We start from the raw sequence: 21,773 nt of genomic DNA, 5'->3' as shown, positions 1-21,773 counted from the left end.
TGAAAAATGCTTTGATAACCTCATTGGTGCACTAGACACAGCTGAGGAAAGACTGTCTGAGCTTCAGGACAGCAGAAACTTGCAAAACTGAAAAACAAAGACAGAAGAAAACAGCACAGTGGGACAACCACAAAAGATATATAACGTATGTGTAAAGGGAATACCATTAGAAGCAAGAGAGAAAGGAACAGAAGAAATAATGACTGAAAATTCCTACAAATTAATGGAAGGCTCCAAACCACACATCCAGAAACTCAGAGAACACCAAGTAGGATAAATGCCAAAACAAACAAGCAACTCAACCCCTAGGCATATTATATTCCAATTCCAGAAAATCGAAGATAAAGAAAAAAATTCTTGAAAATATCCAGACGGAAAAGAACACCTTACCTAAAGGAGTGAAAGTAAGAATAACATCCAAGTTTTCCTTAGAAATTGCACAAGCAAGAACAGTAGAGTGAAATATTTAAAGTAGCAAGAGAAAAAATACACCAACCTAGAATTCTGTACCCTGCAAACCTGTCTTTCAAAAGAGGAGAAAAACTTTCTCAGCCAACCAAAAAACGAGAGAATTTGTTACAAATAGACCAGCCTTGCAGAAATATTAAAATAAATTATTTAGAGAGAAGGAAAATAATATAGACCAGAAACTCAGTTCTTCATAAAGAAAGGAAGAACATTAAAGAAGGAATAAGTGAAAGTAAAATATTAATTTTTATTTTTCTTACTCTTAATTGATCTAACAGATAATATGTTCAAAATAATAATAGCAATAATGTTTTCTAGTACAAGTATGTGTGCTATGTAATATATATATATATATATATATATATATATATATATATATATATATATGTATACATATAAGTGAAATGAATGACAGCAATAATACAAAGGACAAGAGGGTGAAATTAGGATTATGTTGTTTTTATGAGATACTTGCACTCCTTGTGAAGTGGTATACAGTATTATTTGAAAGTGAACTTAGATTAGTTGTAAATGTGTATTGCAAACTCTAGAGTAACACTAAAAAAGTGAAAATAAAAGAATAATTGATATACTACAAAATAAGAAAAATGAAATCATATAAAATGCTCAATTAAACCTCCCCTCCTCCCCAAAAAAGGGCAGAGAAAGTGTGGAAGACAAAAATACAAAAGAACAAAGAAAAAGGACAAAAAATAGGAAAGAGTAACAAACACGGTAGTTATTAATCCAACTATATCAGTAATCACTTTAAACCTCAGTTGTCTAAAGACACCAATTAAAGCATTGATATTGTCAGAGTGGATAAAAAAAAACATAACCCAGTTATATATTGTCTACAAGAAACCCCTCTTTCAATATAAAGATACATAGAGATTAAAGTAAAGGATGGAAGAGATATACCATGATACCCTCAACCCAAGGAAAGCAGCAGTGCGTATGTTAATTTCAGACAGATTATGTTTCAAAACAAGAAAAGTTATCAGGGATAAAGAGGCAATTGCATGGTGATTAAGGGGTCAATTCTCCACGAAGGCAGAACAATCCTTAATACTGGGGGTGCCAAAAAATGTATACACATGACTTGTGTTCATGTTTTGTTATAGGAATATATTATTACAATTTTAATACAGTTTTTTTTCTTTCTTAAAGTGTGTATACATTTTTTTGGCACGCTCTATATGTATGTACCTAACAACAGTGCACCTAAATATGTGAAGCAAAAACTGTTGGAACTGTAAGGAGAAATAGGTGAATCCACTGTAATTGTTGGAGACTTGAACAACTCTGTATCAGAAATGGACAGATCCAGCAAGCAGAAAATCAGTAAGGGCATAGTTGAACTCAACAACACCATCCCTGAACTGAGTATTATTGACCTGTAAAGACAACTTCATCCAGCAACAGCAGAATATACATTCTTCTCAAGCTTACATGGAACATTCACCAAGATAGATTACATCCTGGACCACAAAACACACCTTAACAAACGTAAAAGAACAGAAATTATGCAATGTCGGCTCTCAGATCTCAATGGAGTTAACATAAGAAATTAGTAACAGAAAGATAGCAGGAAATCCAAAAATACATGGAGATTAAACAACACATTTCAAAATAACGTATGAATCAAAGAAGAACTCTCAAGAGAAATTGAAACAAATATTTTGAACTAAATGAAAATGAAAACACAACCTATCAAAATGTGTGGGATGCACTGGAAATAGTGCTTGGAAGGAAATTTATAGCATTGAATGCACATACAAGTATTAGAAAAGAAGAAACATCTAAAATCAATAATCTAAGTTTCTACCTTAGGAAACTAGAAAAAGAAGGGCAAATTAAATCGAAAGCAAGCAGAAAAGGAGAAATAAGAATTAGAGCAGAAATCAACGAAATTGAAAACAAAATTAATAGAGAAAATCAATGAAACCAAAAGCTGGTTCTTTAAAAAGTTGAATAAAATCTATAAGCCTCTTGCCAGACTTTACATACTGTATGATTCCAACTATATGACATTTTGGAAAAGGCAAAACTATGAAACATTTCGGAAAAGACGCAACTATGGAAACTATAATAAAAGGGCCTAATGGAAGGTGAAAGATGCTCAAAGTTATTAGTCAGAAGAGAAGTGCAAATTAAAGCTACAATGAGATAACCTAACCCACATAGTATAATGTCTAGCATTTTAAAAACTGATCTTAGTAAGTTGGTGAGATGTGGCTTAAATGAACTTCTAATATATTGCTGCAGGGGATGTAAATGGTAAAACTACTCTGGAACAGTTTGGTACTTTTCTTAAATGAACATACGCATACACATACAATATCACCCGATCTTTTAATTCCTAAGGATATAATCAACAAAAGGTATATGTCCATAAAAAGACTTACACATGACTATTCATAACAGTTTTATTTGTAAAAGCCCTAAACTAGAAACAACCCAAATGCCCATCAAAAGAATGGATCAACAAATTGTTGTATAGCCAGACAATGAATACTACTCGACAATAAACAGAAACTGTTACTAATACACACTGCCACATTGGTGAATCACAAAATCATTATGCTAAGTGAAAAAAGATGGAAAAAAATAGAGTATATACTCTATGATTCCATTTATGTAAAATCCTAGAAAATGCAAACTAATCTATAGGGACAGAAAGATCAATGATTGCCTGGAACCGGGTGAAGGATTGGATGGATTACCAAGTGGCACATGGAAACTCTAGGAAGTGATGGACATGTTTATCTTGAGTGTGGTAGGGGTTTCACAGGTGTATACTTATGTCAAAACTGATCAAATGATGAACTTTTAATATGTGAAGTTTATATACTTCACTTATACCTTAATATAGTTATAAAATAAAACAATATGGATGGATATTCCCTATAGTTCTAAGCAAAAGCAAAACCTGTTTTCTCCCTTAGAAAATGAAATGGAACTTGATATTAAAATGTTAATTTGACCTGACTTTCCTCCCCTAAAAATATACATACACATGCATGTCTGAATATATATATATATGTGTGAATATATATATATATATATATATATATATATATATATATATATATATTCCCTATTAATATAAATATGTGTATTTTTAGTGTTTACCTTGTACATAAAGTTCTGAGCCTCCTGGGAGTTAAGAACCATAACATTTGCATCTGTATCTTCTGCTGGCTTTGTGTAGTGAGAATAATGGGCTCTTAATCCTTTTTTATGAAAACATCATTTCTTAGACTCTAGAAATGTTGGGGCAGATTCTCCCACCTTCTCTGTTTAAGCTGTGCTGAAAATTGTTTAAAAGAGGGAAAATGCATAAAACACATGTTAAGATGAAGAAAGAATGAGGAATTACCCAAAGCATATCAATAGAACAAAAATATATCTCTGCTAAGAAGACCATTAGTATACTCTCAGGACATACCCTTATAAGAGACTTTCAACTGAAATGCGCACACACACACACACACACACACACACACACACACACCACTTTTATCTTTGCAATAAACGAAAAAGAGAATCATAAATTGGAGACCCTTTACACTGTATTTAAAAGCAACCTACAATTAAGTTTGGAGCAAGTTACTTTATCCAGACTAACTGAAGGGTAAAAGCTTTGAAAAAACCCAGCTGCTCCAGTCTGTACTTCCATGCAGTTAAGTAATGGGACATGCTTAGAGATGCTCTGTGTTCTGCCCTACGCCAAGAAAACCTGTGTTACACTGCTATGTGAAACGCTAGAACACTTGCTAAGTTTGAATTTCAGTTGGAGATCTCTTAGTCACTTGAAATTTTCTCCTAAATTTTTTGTTGTTACCCTTTGGCTGATGGTCCCCAAATTCAAACTCCTATAGAAACTCTGGAGCAGAAAATTTCCACCTAATACTGACTGGAGACATTATCCATTTGTTGATTTTTAATTCCTCTGGGTGGCAGTGGAGAGGCTGAGGCTACTGGATTTGTCTCAAAACAGAGGGTATTTGTATACCGTTTAGTGGTACATCAGACACTTCAAATTCCAAAGTGCTGTTATAATTTTTAAATAATACATCACTGATATTTAGTGTTAGCTAGAACATTCCAGTCCTCCACAAACATTTATAAGCTCCATTTATTTCTGCTTATTAAACAGCAATCTTTCTGGCACGTACATAGTACTATGCATCCTAGCCAAATAAAGCACTGTCAGATACAATGAGTGAAATCAAATGCATATTTCATGGAAGGTTGCAAACAAATTAAGTATGCACCTTCTATTTATAAGATCATTTGAGGTTAGCATGTGAAACTTCAGACATCTTGAATTTTTGAGTCTCAATAATTCAATTAAATGTAGATTTGTTAAGGTATTGCACATTTTGATTGTCATTCAATCTAATGATATCATACACAGAGGCTATTTTGCAGCTGTGGAAAGGATTATCAATAGTTTTGCCCTGCCAACAACTACTGAAAGAGCATGAAATATTGCAGTTCATTGCTCTGTGTGAACACAATCATGTTATACTGAGCTGCCTTGTAAAGAATTATGATCTTTGAACTTTGGGAGTTGCTCAGGCTCTGCAGAAATGAAAGAGCCATTAAGAGGGAAAGTTTTAAAATCAGCATTGCAAAATAATTTTCCTAAAATAATCACACTGAAAGAAAAAAGAAAAGGAAGGAGCAACACCCTTCCCATTCAATTCTCATTCTTCTGAGACTCTAAGAATAAAATTACAAAATTAAAAACTTAATTTTTCTATCAAACTGTAAGCATCTAGTTTGGAGTTATTAACAGAGTTCTCACTTATGCTTTCTATTTCCTCGGCTCCCCTCATTCACATAGAAAATATGAGAAAAGGCAAGTGGTATGCTCTGTGCTCATGGATTTGCTGCCAAGCAGCTTCTGTGTAAAAACAGAGAAGTCTTCTCTCTCTGGTGAGGGCTCCCAGGAGTCCACAATGTCTCCTGAAAACACCCTTCATATACTGTGGAATCCCAAGCTCACTGCTGAAATTTAGCCTTCCTTGTTACCAGAGGAGGTTCTGATCTGCCTATGGGAAAATACTGACTCACTTAGAATGCTCACATAGCAGGAACCACAACCATGGCAGGAATTTGTCAGTTAAACTGATCTCATTTGTTTATAAAGAAATAGCTGTATTTATTCAATCAAGCAGTTTGGAACTATTGCATCCCACCCTTCACCTCAGCTCCCTTCATATTCCTCCTTTTCCTATTCATTTATTTCATTTAACCCTGCTATTATTTTTCTCTTTAAAATCGTTGTCATGATGAACCATAGAACAAAGAGTTGGAAAGGACTTTAAAGATCATCTAATCCAATATTCTCATTTCAGCTGAAGAAATGAGGGTCAGAGACATGAAGTAACTCCCTTATTATTTGCTAGATAGTGGCAGAACGCAGGACTACCTCTTGAGTCCCCAACTTGTAGTTTAGTGTTCTTTCTGTCACATTCTACTTGCTCTCAAGAAACACGACTTCTTCTTTTTTTGTTATTTGGACTAGTTTTTTATGTAAGCAGCCTTATGTGGTATGATTGAAAGCATCAATAATTCTGCTTGAAGCAACATATCTTCACTGCTGGCCAGCATGTGGGGAATTCCCACCGTTAGACCATCAAAAGAGATCTACTGTTACTTATGAATGGACACTAGGTCCAACACAAAGATTTGCCCTATTGAAAACTCCTACAATGATTTTGGCAAGTGGATGTTCTATCCTTTCATCCCAACTCTTTGGCATTCCTTAATCCTGACTCATTACGTAAGATACAAGGAAAATTGTACTCACACTTGCTTAGGATACTGGTTGCCAATCCTGAAGAATACACAAAAGAATTTCTTATATTATACTTCCTAAGTATGTAGATTGCACAATGGTTTCAACAAAGAGATATTTATGTGATATTGTATTAATGGTTTACAAGTAGAAGGAAGGAAGGGAAGGAGGGAGGGAGGAAGTAAAGAAAGAAAAGCAGTATGAAAAACTCTTAGGAAAGAAGGATGACTATATAAGAAGGAAGAAAGAGAGGGAGAAACCAAACCATTGAAAGTCTAAACACCATCAATTGTTATAGAGTTGAGTTTTTCCCAATCCATAGATAGCCAAGCTGACAAGTTCTGTGGACAGATAGAGCCATAGAAGATTTGTACAAACTAATAAAGGAGCTCAGAATTGGAGCAAAATTTTATTAGATTATCAAATGAGACTCTCCTGAGTTCATAAGGATAAAGGAACTGGAATAAGGGTTTTTCTAAAAAAAAGAAAAACCGTATAGAGTGAACAGAGAACTCATGAGCTGTAAGCATTGCTAGAAGATGCCCTTATGTGGTACAGAAGTGTCTTTTGGTCATAAATGGGTTTATGAATCCTCATTGCTCCCCTCCTTAGAATAGGTTGAATGGCAAGCACAGATGCTTATGTAGGATGAGCTCCAATAGGAATAACCTTGTCAATGCAAATACTTTAAGATTGACTTTCTTTCCCCTAAACTATACTGGGATAGGCTGCTCATTTTCTTCTGAGACTATCATTAATTCTTCATGATTGATCAATCTTCATTTAGTTTGATAATTTATTGCTTAATATAATTTAATACAGTGCTTCTCAAACTTTAAAATGCATTAGAATCACCTAGGGATCTTGTTAAAATACAGACTGTAATGCAGTATGTCTGGGATGGAGCCCCAGATTCTGCATTCCTAACAAGCTCCCAGTTACAATTCTGATCAATTTTGCATAGCACTATTTGAAGTATCTTACAGATGATATGTTTGGAAGATATAGAACTTGTTCACCAAATCAATAAAGAGAAGAATGACTTTAGGGATTTCTTGATTTTAATTTTTTAAAATAAGTTTATTGAAGTATAATTATGATCTAAAACATAGACTTGATTTTTATTTTTAAAAAATGACAATCACACTATAGTGACATTTTGCATGCTTTCAAAATTCACCCTAACAAAGTTCCAGTTGACTGTTAGTGCGTATTCAGGTGGTTTTAGGGGTGAATATTCCTTCTGTAAACTCAATATGCACATGGCAGCAAATAGTGTCTCAAATTCAGGGAAATTATAAATATGTGTTTATGTCCTGTATATGAAATAAAAAGGGACCAATTGTTCTGTCACTTAATGAAAGAAAAAATTGAAACATAGATGCTCATAATCTAGGGAAAGTCATATAAGGAAACCTGGGACTCAAAGTCTTCTTGATTTACTCTTGTGATGTTGAGTTACTCTTCTGGACAAGGTAAGTGTTACCCACTTTTTGATCTATCATGGAGCCCTGAGAAGGAATAAGTGAATGATCCTCTCCTCATCTCCTTTGTGCTTAGTTATCTTTTTAAGTTCACATTAATATTCTCTCCAGATTAAAATTATATATTAAAAGGGATTTTGCCTAAGTTGGGCCACTAATCTATAAAGAACAATATATGAAGTATTCTAATATAAGCATCATGTAAACATATGATATTTAATATAAGCTTATGCCATACCAATATATTTACATAAGCTTATGCATTTATATAAGCCTCTTATTTTTGCTATTTGTGCCAGTGGGTAATTTAATTGCAAGAAACATTACCCAAATATGAAGCACTACAGGGCAAAGTACGTTCTGCGTTGTACATTAATTTGTATACATGAACCAAAACCAAAGCCTAGTTCCTTCCTCACAGATAATCTTAATCATATTGCCAGCGTTTATAAATATCTGAAATGATCTCCTTTATTGTTGGTTTATTTTTGTCTCCTACCATGCTCATGTAAGTTCCTCAGTGCAGGGTCTTATGATGGTCTTGTCCCCAGCTGTATCCCCAGGGACTATACCTACACAGACTAAACACCTAGTAAATATCAGCTGAATAGATAAATAAATAAATGAATATATGAATGAATGGATAAACGAATGAATGCTACTTCTCAGGATCTCAGCATCTGGAGCCTGGAAGATACCTACATCTTCCTTCCAACCCTTTCATTTTATGGTTGGAAAAATGGAGCCTGAAGGAGGTATAGGTTTCCCTGTTGTCCAAAAACAGAGCATCCCTGTGAAACCTTTTGTAAGCCTAAATGGCATTAAAGCAAAGAAGCAGTTACCATTAATTTATATGGAAAAAGTTTTGAGCATTCCATGACGCCCCAAATAATCCACCAAATCATACCTAGTAACACATAAAACCTAAAATAACATTAATATATAGTAAAAGCTGTAATGATATAATAAATACACACCACGCTTTGTACACCCATAAACCCATTCAAGCAATAGGCTTTCCCTTTCATCCATTACTGGATGCCATCTAAAAGAGGCTACTTTGCTACTAGCAGAACCAGTAGTAACTTTGGCAGCTTTCAAGATTCTTTCTCTCTGCATGTAAATAGCACAAATTGTGAACTCAGGCAAGTTTAACACATGCACAGTGTCTTTATTTCAGTCCCCACGATTGAAATGCTTAATTAGGTTCAGTTTTATGCTAAGGATAACACCTTTATAAGACCTCTTAGGTTTTTCTGATACCTTAGGACACATCTTGCTAATGGACGCACAAAATAAATTAAGATAAAGCACAGATGCTCACAGACATGGTTCAGAACTCTGGTGCCTTGATTCTGAGATGCTGAGTGTAATTCCAGGGGAAAGAGCTTGGCAGTGTCACTGTCACTGCCTGGGGTGTGTTGCCTTTCTAATGGTTCACTGCAAAACAAGTGCTGAAAGCTATTTTTGCCTTTTGTTTCTTTTCATCAAAGAAAAATCTTCTTTGGATTTCTTTTGGTTAGCGAAAACAAGTGTATGTTCATGTAGGTCTTTCATAAAAGTGAAATGGCCTAAAGGGATCTTTTGAAAAGCAGGGGATACCTGTAATATCGTTTGCAGCAGGCTCCTTGGAATATTAAAGGTACAGCTGGGACTAAAATATAGTCTTTTAATTCCTGGTCTAGTGTACTTTCAGATGCAATTCAACTAGATTATGAAAAGTAGTGATTTTGATTTATAAATGGTAAAAATTCCTTCTCACATCCATCATTGGTCCGACTAGAGATCCTAATTAGAATACATGTAGAATTAGAAAGGACTATACAGGAATATAAGTATATGGAGAAATAGTAAATAAAAATACAAATTTGAACGTACAGCCTAATAGCTATGCAAAACATATCTATGTCAATTAATAGGAACCACTGGTTATAAATGTTTATAAGTTGAAATATATTTGATTTTTTTCTATTAAATTAAAATTGATAAAAAAGATCATTCTTATTTTAACTCTTAGAACTTCTGACATTGACATTTCAAAAATTCATGATCTCTTCTGCTTCCTCTTCTTCCTCTCTGATCTGACATTTTGAAAATCAATCTACTTCAGATTTGTAGTCCTTCTCTCAACATTCTTACTTCTTTTTAAAGAGTGTTAGCCTTTAGAGTTGTTTTAAATATTGCTTGGAATTATTTGTTATTTAGTCAAAGACCTGTATCACAATATAAACCTTCACATAAACATCTGCTCCCACCGTCTTCTGAAAAATCAGTCCCTGGCCTCTTTGAGATTCTGATCCTGTTACTTTTAGGCTTTCTGTGCAGATGTCACTCCCCCAATCCCAACCAAGAAATATATTGTTCTCATATGTTTTGAAATATTCATTTATATTTTTTAGAGGAATGGATCATTAAAATATTATTTTATTGATTTTTTTCAGTCACTAATTATAGGTAAGATGGAAGGAAAAGACTCTGGAATCTTTCAAGTCTAAATCTTTCCACAGTGGAATAACCAAGAGAGAACCTCATGCTGGAAGTAGGGTTCTATTCTGAGCTTACTCCAAGACTTCCATCAGTTAAAACTTCTTTACTTTGAATTCTTGTTATATAGTTCACTAGCAGACCTTATAGATGTATTCCGAATTGGCTGGAAACATAGTATAATATTGTAGTGTCCGGGTTTAAGACAGGAAAATATGCGTTATATATCATTTTATTTGATTTTTACTTTTGGAATATTTGTGCTAAATCAGTAATTTGAAAATAAATACTTGAAGGATCTTATGCTGCGAAAACAAAGTCCAAATTCTTCTGAATGTCTTTCCAAACTTTACCTGCTGTGTTTCTTCCCTCTGCTCCTTAGGTTCCCACCCAGGGGAGTCATTTGCCTTCATCCATCATAGCTCATAGTTTTTTCCACAATCTCTGCCACTGTTTGTGCGATTTTCTCTGCTTAAATTGCTCTTTTACTATTTCTGTCTGAGACGCTCCTATTTATCTTATAATACCCAATTGAAATATCACCTCCATGATACCACTATTTTCTAACTTCTCTCTGTTCCCCACAAAATATTTATTACTTCATTTCTTGCCATATTTATCTCTGATCATACTGTGTCGGGATTGGAAAAAAAATGTGGTAGTACCCTGGTAATAGATTTAATAAATCTATTAGAATCAGAAACTGAGCTGTTTCTCTCTCTGCAGGGTCTAGAATAATACTTGGCACACAGTAGGGTTTCAGTAATTACTGAGTGAGTATGGGCATGTGAGGGAATTGGTTAGCAACATGAGTCAAATGACTTATTATTTGTATTAATTTGCTAAATGAGAAAAGCTTGGTAAATAGTTTTTACCATATGGGAGATTCCGCCCCCCCCATTTGATTTAAATAGCCTTATTTAGGAAAACAATAAAAACCTCTGAGGAATATATACAATGCCAAGAAAAACTTAAAATTGTTCCAGCTTTGCACATTTAAGCATAACAAACACATGCTATGATTTAGTAACTTAAAATAAGGTGAAAATTAGACAGGATACAACCATCTGTTTTTATGAGAAACTTTGGAAAACTGTTAGAACTCACTGTCCTCAAAAGTTTTAGTATTGTTTTTATAGTAAGAATAAAGGTCAAGATAGTTCATTTCAGTTTTCTTGACATCATATAGATTATTCAAGCATATCTTTTGGTAGATCTAAAATTGGAATGTGAATGAGATTTTGCACAGTTAATTTATAGAGTGTCTGCTTTATTTCATGGAACCTTTCCTCACTCAATACCTCTCTGTCTCTTTCACTCCACTTCCCACTCCCTATTATATAGATGAATTTCATTCCCTTTCACATATGTGTTCAATATGGAAACTAATTATTTTTCATGATATATGTAACAGATGATGTATAAGGATATGTATTCATACACACACGTTTGTACACATACATGTCTGTGAATTGAATATTATGAGTAATATGTAATAACAATAGCTTTTATTTATTAAGTACTTAATATATGCTAAAATTTGTGTCAAGAGAATATTACACTGAATCTCATTTATTTCTTATAATACCCCTTCAAGAATGGTATTATCCCCATTTCATAAACTGATGCTCAGAGGCACTATATAACCTCCGTGGGGGAGGTGCATTATATAGGCATGTCAGTGGTATAGGCAATAGCATGTCCGGTTGAACTTTAAAATTTTTTTAACTAGAGAAGAATTCTTTAAAAGTTTCTCACAGTTTTCTCTATCTGGAAGTGGAGCTGTCATTCCACTAGTGGGAGAAACTCTGATTTGGTGGTGGAGATTGTGGGAGTCACCAGAAATGGAGCTTAAGATACACAAGTGTAGACAATATTGACCTATTATTCTTAGAGAAAAACATGAAGCAACCATGAACTTGAAATGCTTTAGATGAAATGTTAGAGCTTTTATTTAGTAGTAAGTATTCAGTAGTTTTTAGCAGGACCATTCCACACCAAAGACAGAGAATATCTCCTCTCTCCCATCAAGTTTGGTTTTAAGCTGCCAAATGTCTAAAATCATTGATTATTCTTGGGAGAGAGAACTATTCTTTATTATTATTTTTTTTTTATATTTTAGTGTGTGTGTGTGTGTGTGTGTGTGTGTGTGTGAGTGTGTGTGTGTCAGAGAGAGGAAGAGGCAGAGACAGAGAGAAAAGGAGGAGGAAACAGACGAAGAAGAAGGAAGAGGAGGAAAACGAGGAGGAGAAGCAGAAGGAGCAGGAAGAATTATTATTATTTTCTTTTTGCCCAAACATTGTTGTTAGGTAGTCATGAGACTAGACTGCAGCAGAGAAGAAGTGCAGACGCAATGTCTTCATCTTACTGAAGGAGAAGCTAACAAAGTAAGCAGGCTACACATCACACAACACTACCTTGACTTCACTTTGGCATCCCACAAAGGGTGTTATTTAAGACTAATTTAGCTGGCTGTGGGAAATGTGCTGGATTGAGCGCTGTTATTTCCTCGCCTGGGCCATGGGGGCCAAAGCACATTTGGTAGGTGCAAGAGGAGGTTTATTCCTGAAGGAATATGTTCCCACTGTCATGTTCCCATGGGGAGCTTGAGGGAAGAGAAGGCAGAGGCAGATATGAAAGCTGGGTGTGGAGCTATGTGGAGGTAGGAATTTGAAATCTTTCTGTTCTCCCTTGTACTATGGGTTGACTTAGGAACTGAAGGTGACATTGACATCTAGAGTCTCCTGTTGGTGGGTGGGAGTAAAAGGAGGTCTGTTTGCCTTAGCCTCTTCCAGTGCTGTGTCACATTCCGCTACTTCAAGGAATTGAACAGTTCTGTGGAGACCTAGCTATGCCTCCCCTCGAATGGAAACAGAATGATGTGAGCACTTTGCCAACAACCTGGGAGGAAAAGAGGGGTGATCTGCAGAGCTCTGGAGCACAAGAGGGTCTGAGGGAAGGGCAAACACAAATTTGCAGAGCATGTAAGCATTGCTTAGTACGATGGTCTTACATTGTGTCAATGCAGCCAATCTGAAACAACATACAAAATCCCCTTTTCTGTATGGCTCCAGGTTAGACTTGCCCGGGTAGAAATTTGTGTGAGTTTTGGAAGGCATAAGGGAAGCAGCAGTAATTATGCTCTAAATATCAGTGAAGGGTACACTGGGGAAGTTGTGTGCACTGTTGATGATCTGCTCGCCCCATTTGTTGCTGTGGGGCCAGCTGGCCTGCAGCTCCTATGGCTCCCCCCCACCAAGTCTTCCTTCAGCTTCTTAGAGTCCTGGGCTAGGCAGCTTTGCAGCTCCATGGGGAAGGGGATGATCCCTTCCCTCAGGTCACCATCATCTCAAGTTTGGAGACAGATGTGGGGTCTAGTCTGTACTCATGATTTCCAGTTTGTCCTTTCAGGTACCAGTTTGTCCTCACACACCCCCACTTCACGTGTAGGCTATCAGCAACATTCCCCCACAGTGACTTCAGGCTGACTATCAGAGGCAGGCAGAAACAACGACCTTCCCCAAAGTTCTTCATCAGCTCCCACAATTTTATAAGGCACAATCGCTATCAGTGATAGCATTTCAACTTCCCTGATCAAATCCTTACCCTTGGGGAAACCTGAAGACTAGAGAGAGGCATCTGGACTGCATGTGTATTCAGTCAAAATGTTTGGGAATACTGTGGCTGTCTGCAATTAAAAAGAATGATTAATAAATTTATGAATCGTGATTCTATTATTCCCTTTGAAGGGTAATCATTTATCATCTTGAATATGACCCTATATTATATGTGTCAGTAATATCCAATGATAAGCCAGGGACATACTGCAAATTCAAGTGACATTATAGCACAATTATCAAGTTCAAATCCAGATATGCTATAACTTAAATAGTCACTAATCAGTCTGAGTAAAGATTTTAGTTCAAATCCACAGATGATTAGTGTTCCATTCTATTCGATATTTTTTAACACATTTTCTATTCCAGGAACCGTGTCAGATGCTAGGAACGTAATTATAGATAAAAAGACATAGCCCCTGACCCCAAGATGCTCACTACCTAGAGAAATTGACCCCTCACAGCCCTTGAAACTATCCAGTTTGGCCATTCATCACCATGATTGATAGCTAGAAATGAGATGCAGAAAGCCACATCTGTTGAGATCATTTCTACAGGCTCGAGCTCTTGACTCCCAGGATTTCAAATCCCTGTCTCTATACTCTTGTATTCCAAACCTGCTTCTGCTCCTCCCATTTGTTTGGGGACCTTTGATTTTTAGCTTGTTGGATTCCAACTTTGCACTGAGCTCTTCTTCTTCCTTGCCTCTGACATCTTCTGAAGCCTTTTCCAGTTCTGGCCGAAGGAATTCAAGGTCATCCGCAGCCTCTCTCCTTGCTGAAGGCATGGAATTCAGATAAATGAGGAGACAAGAGTGAAATACAGAATTGAATACAATGAAACAAGTGCTATACTATTCATGTATGAAGTGCTACACATTCATAGGTGGTGATGTAATCAGCTCCATAAAGTGTGCCCTCCATCAACTTCCTGCCCTTATAGCTAACGCATCTATCTCTGCATGCTGTTACTCTTTCATTCATCCTACAAATATTTATTACGCAACCACCATGTGCCACCCACACTCAGTGCTTTCCCTCCATCTTACAGATGTTTCTTCTGCTGTTTCGGGCTACCACCCAGGCTTCGGAGAAGCAACATACAGCAGTTATGAAGCAAGTGGAGTTTATCTGCCTGGGTTCAAATCTTGACTCTCACTGCTATATGCCTTAGTTTCTTCATCCATAAAATGAAGATAATCACAACACATACTTCCTAGGAGTGTTAAAGTTAATGCATAGAATGCATTGGAGCCCTACCCCAGTGCCTGGAATGGTTAGGTAAATACTCAATGTGTGCAACTATTATTACCATTAATGATCTCATCTTTTCGTTTCCTCTAAGACCAGTTTTTCATTTTGCCATATTTTCAATCTTTCTTTACTGGTTCCTTCCACCCATATAGTCTACAAATATATGCTTATGTCTCATATATCATTGAATGTCCTTAATTTTATATATCTTTCTAGCTTCTACACTGATCACTCTCCTTTTCTTTAGAATAGGATGCTCAGAAGTTTTGACACTCACTGCTTTGATTTTTCTTACATCTGATTTGCTTCCCAGCCAATCCAATTATGCTGCTGTTCCTGTCTAATAACCCTATTAATTTCCAAGTCCAAATATCATTGTGGTCCTCAGGTATTGAACTTACTCCAGCATCCCTGAGACTTCTTCTTTCTTTGGCTTTGGCACACTGCTCTTTTTGGTTCTTCTTCCACATTTTCAACCATTTCTTCTCCGTCACATTTGCAGATTCCTCTCATCCGTATAAAATTGGTTATAGAATTCTGCCATTTCTAAGTTCTTAACATATCTTTTATCTTTCCCTTCTATTGCTTTTGCACCATAGTTGCCTTAGCCCAGATCCTTATATCTTATCTGAATCATTTCAACAGACCTCAAGCTGACCATACTGCTTAGTTTTTGCCTCCACTCTGTATTTCCTCTACAGTGGTGATCTCTCCAAAGTTCAAGTGTAATACATTGTCCATTTCCCAGCAGAATGGAGATAAAAATGAGCTCAGTATCAATATCAAAATAGCATTTCTCTCCCCAAACTCATAACCCAGTCTAATTATGAGAAAAATATCAGAAAATGTTCCACAGGGGGTACTCCTATGACATGCTTCTCAAAGCTGTCAGGGTCCCTGAAAATAAGGAAACATCTGAGAAAATGTCACAGCCAAGAGGAGACATGCCAACTAATTGTAATGTGGCATCCTGGATGAGAGCCTAGAGCAGAAAAAGGACATTAAGTAAATACTAAGGAAATCTGAATGAACTATGCACTTTACCTAATCATCGTGCTTTAAGATTAGTTCATTAATTATAACATGCACCATACTAACCACTGCAGGGCGTGGGTACGTAGGAACTCTGTACTATGTGCTCAATTTTTCTGTAAACTGTAGTATTACTTTTATTTTTTTTTAATTGCTTTCCTCTCCATTGAGGAATGTCTAGGTCTCTCAAATTCTTCTCCAGTATGGGAGCCTGCGGGGTTGATGATGTGTCATGTATTTCTGAAGTAGTCTTTTCTTCTCTTTTGTTCTGGTTCGTAAAGGAAAAGAGAAATGGGAAAAAAAAATAAACTTCTGCTGAAATATCTGGCATCCTTGCCAGAGCACTGATGCCAATGCTGGTGACCAGTGTTTCAGGGGCCAATGTCCTTGCAAGGCAGCCAGTACTTTTCTTCCTGCCAAATCTACTGACTCCACTGCTGTTGATTTGATGATATTGTCTTGGGATCTGAGATTCTCATGGGAATCTTGTGAAATAGTCCTTTTAGATTCCTTGCTTGTTACTGCAGTTCTTTCTTGTTGGGGCTCTGGCATCAATCCATAGGGACTGGGAAGAAGGTTAATCACAGGGGCAGACTCTGCCTTGCTAAGTTTAAAGGACCTGTTCTTCTGTTACTGTCTCCACAAGGCCTAGAACTCTTGCTTCTTATAGACTGACATATTTTCCAGGACATTTCTTGACTCTTCATACAAACCTACTACGGAGGGCCTGGGCCACTAGCCCTTAAAACCTGTCCAGACATGTACGGATCTGAGAAAGCAAATAGCACAGACTCAAGTTACAAACGTAGGATCATGTTGTGCTGTTTAGAATTCTCCAATGACTCCTGTCTGCCACTTACATGGCCTTACAAGGCACCCTCATATCCTGCTTTAGTAAATCTCTCCCGGCTCAGCCAGAGACAAATTCTCCTCAGTATCTCTAGTCTAGCCACATTGAATTATTTTAAGTACCTCTATTTCTTGAATTTGCCAGGCTTCTCATGTCTCCATGCTTTACCTGTAATGCCCAGGTTAGGTGGCTACTCATCCTTACTACCACCTCAAAGTATCATGCTATTTTTGTGTGTGTTTTCACCACTGCAATGCTCCATCTATCGATGTTTAACAAATTACCCCCAAACCTAGTGGCTTAACAAACATTTGCTATATGACATGGGTCATGGCTTAATAGGGTCGTCTATCTCAGGGCCTCTTCTAAGGCTACAGTCAAGGTGTTGGTCAATGCAGTGGTGTCATATGAAGGTTCAACTCGGGGTATGTCCACTTCGAAACTTGCTGACATTGGTGTTGGTGAGATTCAGTTCCACATAGGCTCATGGACTGAGAGCCTCAGTTGCTGCTGGCTGTTGATGACAGGCTACCCTTAGCTCCTTGTTATGTGGCCCTCATAGGATCCCTCACAATATGGTAACTGGTTTCCATCAAAGTGAGGAAGAGAACAATAGAGAATGTGCGAGAGGTAAACCGGAGTCTTTTGCAATCTGATCTTACACTCATATCCCTTAAAAGTGATAGAATAGGTCACTTCTGATGTATCCTATTTGTCTGAAGCAAATCATTAGCTTTAGCCCACATTCAAATAGAGGGGATCATACAAGGTACAAGGCCATGAGCATCAGGAGGCCGGGATCACTGAGGTTTGTTTTGTGGCTGCCCTGTGGAGGGCAAGAAACCCCTGTCCCGTAACTGGTTCACATGTCAAGACCGATGATGCCACACATAAAACAAGATGGTATGAAAATATTTATTACTCACATAATGAGACTTTCTGAAGGAAGTAGGGCAGGCAAATAAAAGCCAGTCTAATATGTCTTGAAAAAAGAGAGAATCTAGTGGCTTTGATTTTTATTGTAGTGAGGGTCAGGGTCTCCATGAGAGTTCCTGCGGAAATCGGTTTTGGGGGTTTGAAGTTTCCCACAAGCAACAATGGATGAAGCCCCAAGGCTTTATTATTGTCTTGCCTCATATGGACAAAAGAGAAAAGGGGAGTTTAGGGCATGAAAGCTGCCAGGGGTCAAACATCAACAATGTAGTTGGAGTCAGACTCCTTATTGCATGTGGCTATTTTAGAGGCTGTTTACTACATATATTGTAAGAACCTTTCTTACTTGCGTGAATGTCTTTTACAAGATAAAGAATGCATTTTACTTGACTTTATGTTCTCAGCACCTAGTACAGTGCCTGGCATATCATGGTACTCAATAAATGTTGGTTGAATGAATAACTGAGTAGACAGACTCTGCTTCCCCTCTTGATTATTATTTATACCTTATTGTATATCCAGTGATCTTTCAAGATTCAGCTCAAGTATTATTTCATATCTAATGCCTTTCTTGATCCATGTCCCTACCTCTCTGACAGAATCGACCACCCTCTCTTTTCTTTGTGCTCAGTTGCACTGGGTACAGATTTCTGTCATAGAGTTGTCATAACTAAGTGGCATTTATTGCTTTATAAGACTATATCCTTTACTAGTCTGAAAGCTCATGGAGGGAGAAAACTTCTTTGGTTATAAACATCTGTACCCTTGTATTTAGTATGATATCATATACAGATATTCAGTTAATGTTGCACAAAGGATTAATCAATTCAACTATGGTGAAAGGAGTAAGAGAAAGCAAAATATAGAAGGGGATATTTAATCTGAATCTGAGGAATAAGTAAAAGCTTCACAGGAAGAGGCGCAGGGATGGGGAGGCTTTCGAGAGAGAATGATCTAGATACAATTAAGTACCAAAAGCAAAGACAATGAGTTACAAAAAAAAAAAAAAAATCGTGGTGCATTCAGGTAAGATCTAGTTGGCTAGAGATGAGGCTCAAAAGGCAGATTCACGTTCAGTTTGTGAAAGTTGGTAAGTTATGCTAAGTAAGGTGGACCTTCGCTTTAAGAGAATAGGAGCTAATTTAAGATTTTAAAAAGACTTGGGTGAGGTTGTTAGTCTAAGTAAGTCTATTCTGGACAAATTCTGATGGCAGTGTAGAATGGATTTGAGTAGGGAGTGACCTGGAATCGATCAGGGATGGGAAATGGGTGGTTTTACTGGAACAACATGAACTCTACCTGGGAGAGATCAGAGTGTAAACAGAAGGTAAGTTTTAGCATTCTGAATGTTGCTGATAGGGAACCAGAGGTTTGAGATTTGGGCGCAGCGAAAAACTGAGAAACTTCCAGTGGAAGGATGATGAGGCTGTGAAGACCACAGAGATAAAGACAATGGAAGTATCAACCAAAGAAAGATTAACTCTAAATATATTGATGATTAATCAATTGGTATCCCTTAGCCTACTTTCAGTTTGGGCACATATATTTTAATGTAATGCTAATGAAAGAAAAAAAGAGTAAAGAAAACAAAGCCTATCATACATTACAATGGATACAGAAAATAATTTTTCCTGTCTTTCATGGACTAACTGCATGGAATTATATTATCTCCCAATACTACTGTGGTTTTTTTTTAATTCTAAAAGAATAATCACAAATTTTATTTATGTCAAATCTCAAAACTATTTTCTAACATGGAATTTCATAGCTTACACTTGGTGTTCAAAGAAGAATGTGGCAGTTGTTACAGAATAGACTATCTTCCTAGGTAATTCTGAGAAAGAAAAAAATATACCTTTTAAGGTCTTTAGTGATCCTAGTTTAACCTGAGTCTCCAGGCATTATGGTTAAAATGCGTACTCTTATATACAGTAATGGTCACCCTTGGCTGGTGAGGCAGGAAAGAGGCCACAGGACAAAGAGGTACCTATTAGCTCTATTTTAAAATTTCTATAACCCTTCGAAAGAGCAGCCTAAGAATTTTCATGGAATTTGTTTTCCAAGGATTGTTAGAATTTAGAGCTGGCAGTAATCTCCTATGTCACCTAACATTTTAAGTGAGACCTCTCACATAATACCAGTTGCAATTTTGCTATTGGATGATTAATAAAAATGCAAAGTAACAAAATGCTTTTTTGAATTCAATAGCCTTTGAAATGAACTTATATTTTATTAACAGCAATAGCATCTGCACACAGTTGAAGACATTAGTATTACATGTGTTAGTGTGATAGTATTAGTATTTATCCAGTTGTATGTTTGACTTATCTGACCTTTTTTAGTAACTCCATGGCCCTGAATAGGTTTTTGTTGTTGTTGTTGTTTGTTTGTTTGTTTTAGTTTCAGGTGTACAGAACTATGTAATAGTTAGACATTTCACTTCTCACAAAGTAATAACCCTTCTTCCCTAATCTATTGCCCCTCTGACATCGTATATATCTATTACAATTCCATTGACTCTACTCCCTATGCTGTACTCCATATCCCGTGACTATATATATATATATATATATATATATATATATATATATATATATAATTATAGTTGACATACAATATTATTCAGCTCCAGCTTCAGGTGTACAGTGCAGTGGTCAGGCATCTACTCTGTCCAGGAAGTGGTCTCCCTAATAAGACAAGTGCCCATCTGACACCCTACAAAATCTTTACAACATTATTGATTATATTATCCAAATTGCCTTTCATATCCCCGAGGCAATATTGTAATCACCAATTTATGCTTTCTAATCCCCTCACCTTCTCCTGCATCTCTACCCTACTCCCATCTAGCAACTATCAGTTTTCCCTCTATATCTCTAAGACTACTTCTGTTTACTTTGCTCATTTCCTGAATAGGTTTTTGACCCACACTTTAAACATGGATTTGGTTCAACTTCCGTGATTTACAGGTGAGGGAACAAGTGATTTGGAACAGGTCATTTACATGAATTGCTCAAGGATACACAGAGTTCTAAGGGCAGGGTAGAACCTAGAACACTGACTTTTAGACCAATTAATACAATTCCAAAATAGCCAAAAGCATTAGACCTAATAACACAAAGGCAAAATTAAATTATAATGCAAATGCTAAATGCTGTGGTTTATGAATTCCACTCTTCCAAAGGTACTCTCAGACTTTGAAGTTTCTGGCATATTTGACATACAGTATTGAGCTGTGTATTACTATTAAAAGTTAAAAATTATTTTCCCAACTTTCATTATTTGAAATAAACAATGCAGAGTTTAGAATCTTATGTAGGATAGATTATATCTATCTGTTTATCTAGATATGCCCAAGCACTTGGTACCATGGTTCAATTTCTTTCACATTAGTTCTTCCTCACTGAAAGTAGAAAAGATGGAATAAAGAAAATAAAAGCCACAATGGCTTGGCATGCAGGAAGAGGAACTAAGAAGGGTCAGGAGGGTAGACGTTTGAGATGGGTGCAGATGGCTGTGTTCCACCGATCCAGCCGAAGGGGTGTATTTGAAGTGGCATAATAATTAGGCTCAAAAATTCACCCTCAGTGTGCCCTTCAAAGAAAAAGCTTGGGTTGAACCTTGGGGCAATTCATTTCTGAGTTTTCGGCCTCTGTAGAGTACAGCTGCAGATGAGCCATCTCAAGGAATCGGTTTTCTCCCCTTTTAGAACTAATATGTCATACTTTCAGTTTAATCAGCGCTGGTGAAAGCAACTTCCCTTTAAATTCATATCAGCTATTCATTCTTTATAATTAAAGCCATTACTCTCAAAACTACAGAATAAAATTATAATTAGGC

The sequence above is a fragment of the Rhinolophus sinicus genome, chromosome 1 (genome assembly GCF_057876585.1).
Source record: "Rhinolophus sinicus isolate RSI-liver-muscle chromosome 1, RSI-T2T, whole genome shotgun sequence".
NCBI classification, from domain to species: domain Eukaryota; kingdom Metazoa; phylum Chordata; class Mammalia; order Chiroptera; family Rhinolophidae; genus Rhinolophus; species Rhinolophus sinicus.
This window is presented reverse-complemented; position numbering follows the sequence as displayed.